The sequence below is a fragment of the Pleurodeles waltl genome, chromosome 4_2 (assembly GCF_031143425.1).
Source record: "Pleurodeles waltl isolate 20211129_DDA chromosome 4_2, aPleWal1.hap1.20221129, whole genome shotgun sequence".
Taxonomy (NCBI): Eukaryota; Metazoa; Chordata; class Amphibia; order Caudata; family Salamandridae; genus Pleurodeles; species Pleurodeles waltl.
The window spans coordinates 1014260693-1014272549 of NC_090443.1; the positions used below are offsets into that span (position 1 = coordinate 1014260693).

The 11857-nt window shown below is 51.9% G+C and overlaps 1 non-coding gene across 1 annotated transcript; it reads right to left on the reverse strand.

The window, feature by feature from the left end:
- Positions 1-11255: 11255 nt before the first annotated feature.
- TRNAD-GUC (transfer RNA aspartic acid (anticodon GUC)) lies at positions 11256-11327 on the reverse strand. Its single transcript has one exon. It is a non-coding gene; the product is annotated as a tRNA-Asp (tRNA).
- Positions 11328-11857: the final 530 nt, after the last annotated feature.

Below are 11857 nucleotides of genomic sequence, written 5' to 3' on the forward strand. Positions count from 1 at the left end.
CCGCAAGTTCGGATGGGGAATGAGCGGGAAGTGTTGCCCAGGTCTGGCTCCCTAGACACACAGGACAAGCACCGCTGAACAGGGCCCCGCCGGGCCAAGAACCGCTGAACAGGGCCCCGCCGGGAGGAGCACCGCTGAACGGGCCCCGCCGGGCCAAGAACCGCTGAACGGGCCCCGCCGGGCCAAGAACCGCTGAACAGGGCCCCGCCGAGAGGAGCACCGCTGAACGGGCCCCGCCGGGCCAAGAACCGCTGAACGGGCCCCGCTGGGCCAAGAACCGCTGAACAGGGCCCCACCGGGAGGAGCACCGCTGAACGGGCCCCGCCGGGCCAAGAACCGCTGAACGGGCCCTGCCGTCTCAAGCACCGCTCCGCTGGGCCCTTCATGTCAAGCACCGCTCCGCTGGGCCCCGCCGTCTCAAGCACCGCTCCGCTGGGCCCTTCCTGTCAAGCACCGCTCCGCTGGGCCCTTCCTGTCAAGCACCGCTCCGCTGGGCCCTTCATCTCAAGCACCGCTCCGCTGGGCCCTTCCTGTCAAGCACCGCTCCGCTGGTCCCTTCCTGTCAAGCACCGCTCCGCTGGGCCCCACCGTCTCAAGCACCGCTCCGCTGGGCCCTTCCTGTCAAGCACAGCTCCGCTGGGCCCTTCATCTCAAGCACCGCTCCGCTGGGCCCTTCCTGTCAAGCACCGCTCCGCTGGGCCCCGCCGTCTCAAGCTCCGCTGGGCCCTTCCTGTCAAGCACCGCTCCGCTGGGCTCTTCCTGTCAAGCACCGCTCTGCTGGGCCCTTCCTGTCAAGCACCGCTCCGCTGGGCCCCGCCGTCTCAAGCACCGCTCCGCTGGGCCCTTCCTGTCAAGCACCGCTCCGCTGGGCCCCGCCGTCTCAAGCACCGCTCCGCTGGGCCCTTCATCTCAAGCATCGCTCCGCTGGGCCCTTCCTGTCAAGCACCGCTCCGCTGGGCCCCGCCGTCTCAAGCACCGCTCCGCTGGGCCCTTCCTGTCAAGCACCGCTCCGCTGGGCTCTTCCTGTCAAGCACCGCTCCGCTGGGCCCTTCCTGTCAAGCACCGCTCCGCTGGGCCCCGCCGTCTCAAGCACCGCTCCGCTGGGCCCTTCCTGTCAAGCACCGCTCCGCTGGGCCCTTCCTGTCAAGCACCGCTCCGCTGGGCCCCGCCGTCTCAAGCACCGCTCCGCTGGGCCCTTCCTGTCAAGCACCGCTCCGCTGGGCCCTTCCTGTCAAGCACCGCTCCGCTGGGCCCTTCCTGTCAAGCACCGCTCCGCTGGGCCCTTCATCTCAAGCACCGCTCCGCTGGGCCCTTCCTGTCAAGCACCGCTCCGCTGGGCCCCGCCGTCTCAAGCACCGCTCCGCTGGGCCCTTCCTGTCAAGCACCGCTCCGCTGGGCCCTTCCTGTCAAGCACCGCTCCGCTGGGCCCCGCCGTCTCAAGCACCGCTCCGCTGGGCCCTTCCTGTCAACCACATCTCCGCTGGGCCCTTCCTGTCAAGCACCGCTCCGCTGGGCCCTTCCTGTCAAGCACCGCTCCGCTGGGCCCTTCATCTCAAGCACCGCTCCGCTGGGCCCTTCCTGTCAAGCACCGCTCCGCTGGGCCCTTCCTGTCAAGCACCGCTCCGCTGGGCCCTGCCGTCTCAAGCACCGCTCCGCTGGGCCCTTCCTGTCAAGCACCGCTCCGCTGGGCCCTTCATCTCAAGCACCGCTCCGCTGGGCACTTCCTGTCAAGCACCGCTCCGCTAGGCCCCGCCGTCTCAAGCACCGCTCCGCTGGGCCCTTCCTGTCAAGCACCGCTCCGCTGGGCCCTTCCGTCTCAAGCACCGCTCCGCTGGGCCCTTCCTGTCAAGCACCGCTCCGCTGGGCCCTTCATCTCAAGCACCGCTCCGCTGGGCCCTTCCTGTCAAGCACCGCTCCGCTGGGCCCTTCATCTCAAGCACCGCTCCGCTGGGCCCTTCCTGTCAAGCACCGCTCTGCTAGGCCCCGCCGTCTCAAGCACCGCTCCGCTGGGCCCTTCCTGTCAAGCACCGCTCCGCTGGGCCCTTCCTGTCAAGCACCGCTCCGCTGGGCCCTTCCGTCTCAAGCACCGCTCCGCTGGGCCCTTCCGTCTCAAGCACCGCTCCGCTGGGCCCTTCCTGTAAAGCACCGCTCCGCTGGGCCCTGGCATCTCAAGCACCGCTCGGCTGAGCCCTGCCGTCTCAAGCACCGCTCCGCTGGGCCCTTCCTGTCAAGCACCGCTCCGCTGGGCCCTTCCTGTCAAGCACCGCTCCGCTGGGCCCTTCCTGTCAAGCACCGCTCCGCTGGGCCCTTCATCTCAAGCATCGCTCCGCTGGGCCCTTCCTGTCAAGCACCGCTCCGCTGGGCCCCGCCGTCTCAAGCACCGCTCCGCTGGGCCCTTCCTGTCAAGCACCGCTCCGCTGGGCTCTTCCTGTCAAGCACCGCTCCGCTGGGCCCTTCCTGTCAAGCACCGCTCCGCTGGGCCCTGCCGTCTCAAGCACCGCTCCGCTGGGCCCTTCCTGTCAAGCACCGCTCCGCTGGGCCCTTCCTGTCAAGCACCGCTCCGCTGGGCCCCGCCGTCTCAAGCACCGCTCCGCTGGGCCCTTCCTGTCAAGCACCGCTCCGCTGGGCCCTTCCTGTCAAGCACCGCTCCGCTGGGCCCTTCCTGTCAAGCACCGCTCCGCTGGGCCCTTCATCTCAAGCACCGCTCCGCTGGGCCCTTCCTGTCAAGCACCGCTCCGCTGGGCCCCGCCGTCTCAAGCACCGCTCCGCTGGGCCCTTCCTGTCAAGCACCGCTCCGCTGGGCCCCGCCGTCTCAAGCACCGCTCCGCTGGGCCCTTCCTGTCAAGCACCGCTCCGCTGGGCCCTTCCTGTCAAGCACCGCTCCGCTGGGCCCCGCCGTCTCAAGCACCGCTCCGCTGGGCCCTTCCTGTCAACCACATCTCCGCTGGGCCCTTCCTGTCAAGCACCGATCCGCAGGGCCCCGCCGTCTCAAGCACCGCTCCGCTGGGCCCTTCCTGTCAAGCACCGCTCCGCTGGGCCCTTCATCTCAAGCACCGCTCCGCTGGGCCCTTCCTGTCAAGCACCGCTCCGCTGGGCCCTTCCTGTCAAGCACCGCTCCGCTGGGCCCCGCCGTCTCAAGCACCGCTCCGCTGGGCCCTTCCTGTCAAGCACCGCTCCGCTGGGCCCTTCATCTCAAGCACCGCTCCGCTGGGCCCTTCCTGTCAAGCACCGCTCCGCTAGGCCCCGCCGTCTCAAGCACCGCTCCGCTGGGCCCTTCCTGTCAAGCACCGCTCCTCTGGGCCCTTCCGTCTCAAGCACCGCTCCGCTGGGCCCTTCCTGTCAAGCACCGCTCCGCTGGGCCCTTCATCTCAAGCACCGCTCCGCTGGGCCCTTCCTGTCAAGCACCGCTCCACTGGGCCCTTCATCTCAAGCACCGCTCCGCTGGGCCCTTCCTGTCAAGCACCGCTCCGCTAGGCCCCGCCGTCTCAAGCACCGCTCCGCTGGGCCCTTCCTGTCAAGCACCGCTCCGCTGGGCCCTTCCTGTCAAGCACCGCTCCGCTGGGCCCTTCCGTCTCAAGCACCGCTCCGCTGGGCCCTTCCGTCTCAAGCACCGCTCCGCTGGGCCCTTCCTGTAAAGCACCGCTCCGCTGGGCCCTGGCATCTCAAGCACCGCTCCGCTGAGCCCTGCCGTCTCAAGCACCGCTCCGCTGGGCCCTTCCTGTCAAGCACCGCTCCGCTGGGCCCTTCCTGTCAAGCACCGCTCCGCTGGGCCCCGCCGTCTCAAGCACCGCTCCGCTGGGCCCTTCCTGTCAAGCACCGCTGGCCCATTGACAGTGCCGGTTCAGTGTCGAGCAGGGCTTCAGGGAGCATTCGGGGCACCATGCCTCCTCCAATCACAGTGGAGTCGGTAATCCATCTGATGGACTGTGGCTTTGCATCCCCCAGGATGGGACAGTGGGCATGGAGGCCCCTCGTGGATCTGGCGTCGTGGACTCATGTGGCTGAGGTGCCCCCCTTCCCTTCCCCCTGAGGTGCCTGTAGTTTTCTCATCTGATGCCCCTGCAGTGTTCTCTCCAATGGTATCTGGTCTCCTGTGTGGGCTTTGCCCATGTGTTTGTGCACATTGGCCCACGGACTATGGAACTTTGACGGAATGTGCAGGACTTTTTGCCTATGGATGTCTTGTTGACTATCTTCATTCCTTATTTTTGTATCTTTTATATGGCATATTTGCCATTCCTTCTATGGAGCTATTTATACATATATTTTTTCGAACATTTAAATTGTGTCTTTGCATTATTCCGGGGGGTTTGTGTGGTGTCACTCTGACTTGTTGCTCGGCATTGGGGTGTAGGTATTTGTGGTGGGGGGGTGGGTGTATGGCGCATGTGTGTGCCCGTAATCTTTTCTCCTCCCCCCTCCCCTGTGTCGTAGGTGCAGTACTCACCGTTGTCGTCTGCGCCGGCGTTCGTACTCCTGGTAGATGAGCAGGTAGACAAGAGCTGGTAGGATGTGTAATTCGGGCTCCATGCTGTCCTCTTTCCTCGTGGAGTGTGTATAGGTGAGCGTTTTCCCGTTCGTAGTCTGTTTCCGCCGTGTTTTTATCGGCGGGGCTCCCGCCCCGGAAAAGGTGGCGGATTGGTGAGTTGTGATAGGGTGGGCGGTACATTGTCTGCCGCCTGCCTGTTGGCGGTGACCGCCGTGCTGTTTGTCGGTCCCGCCGTGGCGGTCGGAGTTTTAATGTGGCGGCCTGTGTTGGCGGTTCCCGCCAGAGTTAGAATACCATTTTTTTTACCGCCGGCCTGTTTGCGGGTTGGCCGCCGCTTTATCACCGACCGCCAGGGTCAGAATGACCCCCTATGTGTGGAATAATGTTTATAATAATGATTGTGGGTGTGTCAATTCATGAAATGAAAAAGGCTACTATTGCTTCTATTCCTGAGACTACTACACTAGCAGCTTTAGAGAGGTATAAGATAGATGAAAAATGTTTGCATGACTATACTAATGCTCAAGGAAAGCTTTCTTCTAATGTGTTCTATCGGTTGTTGAGGGAGTATGTTGAGACGATGGATGCAAGGAATTGTCTTGTATTTATGCAAATTCCTTCCTCTGTGGAAGAAGGGATTACGTACCATAGCATGCCTTTAACATATGGCATAACTTGTAGTTTGCTACTAACCAGATTCTATAACCAAGAGTATACCCAGTATTTGTATTCTAAGTATGATCTTGTGTTTTCCTTTGTTCCTATTATTAGATATTTGAGTAAGGTAGCTAAAGAGCATGATATAGTATTAGTTAGGGGCTTTTCCGAACCGACATTAATGTTTGGCACCGCTTACGCTCACAGAAATAATCTAACTTGCATACTAACACCATTAGAAAAGAGCTTTATAGGGCATACTGATGATAGAAGGAAGGCACTGAAGGAGAAGTTACAGAAGGGATTGGAGAAAAGGACTTATAAGAATGATTATGCTTACACTGCTATTAAAACGCAAGGGAAAATAGATTTAGATACATTACATGTAGGAAAGTTTTGTATATATAGGCCGAAATCATGCACTGACACTTTATTTGTGGGAATGAGTGAATGTAGGCATGTGTTTTTGTTTCAGAGTAAATGGACTTTTATGCTGAATGGTCAAGACCCTGCGATTCCAGGAATCTACTATATTTGTGGACTTAATGCTTATTACTGTCTTCCTAGAGGATGGTATGGGACATGCTATTTGGGGATAGTTTTCCCTAAAATCTATCAGATAGATGATATAAAGAAATTCCCCAAAGTGACTGAATTACATTATGAGCGACAGAGGAGGGAAACCTCTTCTGCAATTGTGGGGGATATTTTTGATGCAATAATTCCTTCTGTAGGAGTTATTTTGAATGCAATCAAGATACGAAATGTGTCTACTATTGTGGATAACATGCGGACAAACTTTACAGGGGCAATACTCCTGTTAAATACTGAATTGGCTGCAGATAGAGCTATGACGCTTCAAAATAGGCTTGCTTTAGACATACTTTTAGCATAAGACGGCAGAGTCTGTAAAATGATTAATGCTAGGCATTGTTGTTCCTACGTTCCTAATAATGATAAGGAGATAAGAGACTTACTTACTAACTTAACTAATTCAAGTAAGGATTTGAAAGAATTGAAGGAACCAGGATTTAGGGAAAAGGTTGGAAATGGATTTGCTTCTGTGGGTAATTGGTTTAGTCAAGTTTGGAATGGGGTATTGTGGAAAATCGTCCAGGGAATATTAATTGTAATTGTTTCCATATTAGGATTATGGGTTACATGCAAATTATGTCAAAAGATAAAATTAAGGATATCTAGGAATGATCAGAGGAGGGAAGAACCACCTAGGAGAAGAAATTATAGTGAAAATTTTAGGAGAAGTCAAGAGACATCAGAAACACAAATGTAAATTGATGGTAAAGAAAGGTGTGATGACATATTTAGTCATCAGAGGAGGGACTGTTGAAGCAGATATGCTAATTAAGAAAAATATTAATGATTCATGTGTTGTTATTAATGTGAAAATGCATAGAGAAATTAATTGTAGAAAAATAATGTACGCATTTGAAAATGTGCCATCAGGGAGTGATCACCATGTGCACTAAAATGACTAAAGCTATATGAAATAATGAAAAATATGAGAAAAATGTAGTAATATATCATAATGAAACACAGAACCTTTGTTTTGTATTATTAAGTTAGCCGAACCAGAGGCCTAGTTTCACTGGGACTTGCTCGCTCTGAACATGGAGAATTTGAACGCCTTGCAAAGGACTGGAAACCAGGGACAGAGACCTTGAACCGCTAAGAGTTCAAGTTGCTTAGCTAGAACATTCTGCAATGTACCAATGGACAGGAGATAATGAAGACAATTTGATACAATTATGTGTAGTGTAGGCTAAATGTACTTTCCCAGGACTTGAACAATAGAGGCACTGGATAGAGAGTCATATGCAACAATTTTGATACCTGAAGAGCTGGATGATGTCCTCATTGCAAGAAGAACCAATCAGCTTTCTGTAAATTGAACTATACGCAAATTAAAAGATTTGGTGAATAAAAACTATAGGTTAGAGGCATATCTGCTGACCGAATGACCAATTAGCAATTAGGGGGATGGACTGGGATACCCTAATAAAAAGTCATGACAAGGGGCTAAGACTTCAGAATTTAGGCGAATCTGGGAAGAGATTGATGACGTCAGGAGACAATGTCCGAGCTGCTGATATTGGGCTCATACTCTGTGAGCCTGATCTGTAGCTGACTATTTGATGACCTAAAGACGAAGACTGACTTGTTGCTGATCCATCCTGGATAGGTAGCTATGAAAATGTGACTGACGATTTTGTACCTTTTCTTCTAGGTACCAACTGCGCTGTTATAGAGATTCACACTTATGTAGATTTTTCAAAATTAATGTTTTCTCTGAATTGTTTTCGCATGAAGACCCACATGCTAATGCTAATCTTGGTTAGGTAGGCTGTTAGGGGTGACGCTGACAAATGACTGACGAATCTAATTGCTGAGTTACCTTATTAATGCTGATATTCATAGCTTATGGTGTTGCTTTGCCGCATATGTTTTCTTTAAGAGATAATGGGCCTCATTCTGACCCTGGCGGTCTATGACCGCCAGGGTGGAGGCCGGCTGAAGCACCGCCAACAGGCTGGCGGTGCTTTATTTAGTATTCCGACCGCGGCTTTGAAGCCGCGGTCGCCCAGCCGGGTCTGGCGGTTTTTCCGCCGGATTTCCCCCGGCTGGGGGAATCCTCCATGGCGGCTCTGCTTGCAGCGCCGCCATGGGGATTCCGACCCCCTTCCCGCCAGCCTGTTTCTGGCGGTTTTCACCACCAGAAACAGGATGGCGGGAACGGGTGTCGTGGGGCCCCCTAACAGGGCCCCATAAAGATTTTCACTGTCTGCTTAGCAGACAGTGAAAATCGCGACGGGTGCAACTGCACCTGTCGCACCCCTGCAACTCCGCCGGCTCCATTCGGAGCTGGCTTCCTTGTTGCAGGGCCTTTCCCGCTGGGCCGGCGGGCGCTCTTTTGGTGGTCGCCCGCCGGCCCAGCGGGAAAGCCAGAATGGCATCCGCGGTCTTCTGACCGCGGAGCGGCCATTTGGCGGTTGCCGCCAGGCGGGCGGCTCCCGCCGCCCGCCAGGGTCAGAATGACCCTCAATGTCTTTTAACTGATGAATTAATAAAGAGTTGATTTGAATAAAGTTTGAACTAACAGATGACTTAGAATTGGGAGCAATAGGGAATAAAACTTGTTAACCCTTTTCCTGAGTAGTGGTTATTTCTGATTAGTATGGTTTATATTGTGGTTTCATAAAGTGTTCATCTTGATTATTGATGTTGGTTATTGATCAATGGTCACTGCATGACTAGGATACTCCATGCGATTCAAAAGGTTCATCGACCTATATGCGTCCCCTTGTAAGTTTACTTACTAAGGACCAGGCACGCTAGCAGTTCCCATGGTTTAAAACAACATTGCCATGCCAGAAACCACAACGTAAAATTCTTGAAAGCGCCACTGTCATGCTAGAATCCATATTACACAGTTTAAAACACTGTTGCCATATTAGAGTACATACTACTCCATACATAAACCACCTTTGTCATGCAAGAATCTTTGGTCGCCCTGTATTAAAAGTACTGTTGCCACGGCGGAATCCACATTTCACTAGTATGAACCCATAAAGCCCCATTGTGCTGCATTCTAGAGAGGACATGTTCCAGCTTGGCAGTGACAGGCTGGTCCTCTTAATGGAAAGACATGCTATATTTTACAAATAAATTTAATTTGTATCCTCAGCCTGATAGTGTTTTCAGTGGCGACCGAGATGGGATTATAAAAGAGAACAGGTTTTTGCATTTACTCAACTACGCACTGCATAGGCTGCCACAGACTGCAAAGACCTGCCTGACTACTTCCTGACCGATGGACACCTTCCAGGCCAATACAGAGGATTCCAGGATTATTATGCAGAGGCAAATAAAGGGGACTCCAGATGTAACATACCACGACTTGAAAAAGCCCCAGGCAGGTGCACCACCCACCAGGTGGTTGGCCGTATACCACTGTTCTCTGTTAATAAGACACCTGTCTGTAACTGAGAAATGTGTATATGCTGATTTTGCTATTTCTCTGCTCTTGTTAAACATTGTTAATATTATTATTAATATTTGGTCGGCACAAGGGCCTTATCAAGCGTTTTAGAAATGCATAAACCTTTTTCTATCTTGATTGCCCATGGGATGTTCCATTGGTTCCAAGTAGTGCCACCCTTTACTTGGCCATGCTAAAATGGCAAACAGCTAAACGATATGGATTCCGATAACTTTCACTGCAGTAAAAGTTACTTTTAGCCTCCAGTGGGAATTCCAGTCGCAAAGCACGTGTAGGTTTTGAACTCTGGCAGGAATGATTGACCACATTGTGTTTCCACATTCTGCTAGCCTCCCTTCACCGCTGCTGAACACTTCCTCAGGTTCACCTGTGGGCACCATAAGCCAAATATAAACACACTACTCTACTCAGGCTTAGCCTCTCGCAGACTGTCTGATGACACTACAGCCGAGTCAGATATCTGCTTGCCAGGTCACAGACCTGGGCAATTCCTGAAATTGTGTTATACACACACAAGATGTGTGACACTGGGGAGGACTCTAGCAGCCATGAGCTTTGATGCATTTTGCCAGCAGGGTATTAGCCCACCCCAGTGTGTACCTGATATAACCATCACAGCGCCAACATCTTAGTTTCCTCTGTACAGTCATAGCACACTCACCATTTTTTTTTTTTTTTTCCAAATTCTATTGCCATTTTGAAAATGGACAACACAACCAAAGACAAAAAAGCAAGGAAAATGCAATATTCGAATCGACAAGAAAAATATAGTAACGTCAGTTATAAGAAATTCAAAATATTTTTGGAGAATAAATTGGAATATTTTTTCAACAAGCATTACACGAGTATAGGTTAATATATAGGTTGCATGTAGGGTAGCTCTTTTATTTTTAAAAGTATTATCCAAGAACAAAACACAAGTATTATATTGACATTTATATGGCGCTTTCGGTACCCCTTAGGGGAAAAGAGCTTACACAAGCACAAATCATAAGAAAAGTAGCTTCTCATAATCAGCGACGTTTTAAGGCATGGGCAAAGTGGGCTCTGACCCAGGGCCCCAGCCTTTTGGGGGCTGGGGGGAGGGCAGTCTGATAGAGCCAACTCTGTTTTGCAGTCTTGCCCTAATGACCTTGAATACTTCTTAAACAGATGGTTTGAAACACTGTTATTCTTCAATTTCTTTTTAATGTGGACGAGGTGTGAGAATTAATTACAGATATTTTACAGAGAAATGTGTTTATGTTGCATGCAACATCCATAAACAAGTTCATAAACATGTTTTCGTTCAGATTAAAACGGGTCCACGCATATGAGAAATGTGAGGGTGCCACAGAGATTTTTTGCAGTAATATTAGTGAACTGCTGCTCTGTTATTGAAAATATGAGCCACTCCTCTTGAATATTAGATGCAAACACATTTAGAAATTGGACCAGTGTCAGTGGCCTGGCCTAAGAGGGCATAAAAGAGCTGAAAGTGGATCATAAATTCGAGGCTGTTGCGAATAAGGGTCCCCAAAATACGAATGGCCTAGGGCCCCCGAAATCCTTAAGATGTCCCTGCTCACAGTACTAATCAAACTCACAGACACGCATCTTAGAAACAAACTAGGTATTCTAAAGAGTATATAACAACTAAGTACTAACTCGTTTATTGAAAGGATGGGGGGTTAGTGAAAGCTGCAGCCGGTGGGTGATAAGGCATGGGATGCAGTGCAAGGAAGGAAATGCTCCATCTACCCTTCCTGGTCGCTGTGTGAACAGTGAAATCCAGCAATAAACGGGGCTTAGTGGTCCCCTAAAGCTTCTGTAGCCCGGTGCCACTGCACCTGCTGCACAATGGAAACTGCGCACCCTGGGAATTGAACAATCAGCAGCAGCTTTGCGCCCTGGGAAAAGAAATACGTCTTAAACAAACATAAACTGTTAATTAAATAACAGTGCACGTTTTTGTAAGTCGCTGTTAAAGTGTTATAACGTGTAAATAATGTTTAAAACCCCTCCAATGAACATTAAGTTAAATGTTAGACCCGTAGAATATAGATATAACATTATTGTAAAACAAGCTTAGGAAAAAAAAAAAAAGGTGTTCTCCCCGTCGGGGAATTGAACCCCGGTCTCCCGCGTGACAGGCGGGGATACTGACCACTATACTAACGAGGAACACATAGCGAAGCGCTTCCACAGTTCTCTTTTGACACCACTGCATCACGTGTGTGTCTCACTCTCAAACTGAAGAATATACAGATAAACCTACTAAGAAAATAATAATATTGACCCCATCACGAATAAAGGCACCCACTGGTATAAAAGAACATTATTCTTTGTAATTTGTATTTCCACGCCAACGTCATTAAAAACGGAAAAGGGCAGTCGCGGCAGTTCAAATTAAAAGACGCAACTGAATGTATTCTTTTGGCCCCAGATTAATGAGCAGGCGGGCCTCAAAACTGGGGCACTTTGGAACTCTGTGCTCCCTGGTGACATCCGATGGGACACCGAACACACTTTTTCTGCAAAACATGCACTAATTTTCTAGAAGAATTATCGTCCATGAGGAGACCGATAACTGGCTTTTATTCTGGAGACACCGCCACCCGCGCCAGTCCCGCAGCGGGGCTGAAATACACGTCAGAGCAGCCAAAGATGGCGACCTTCGTCGACACGCGGAAGTATTAGGCGGAGCACTTCCG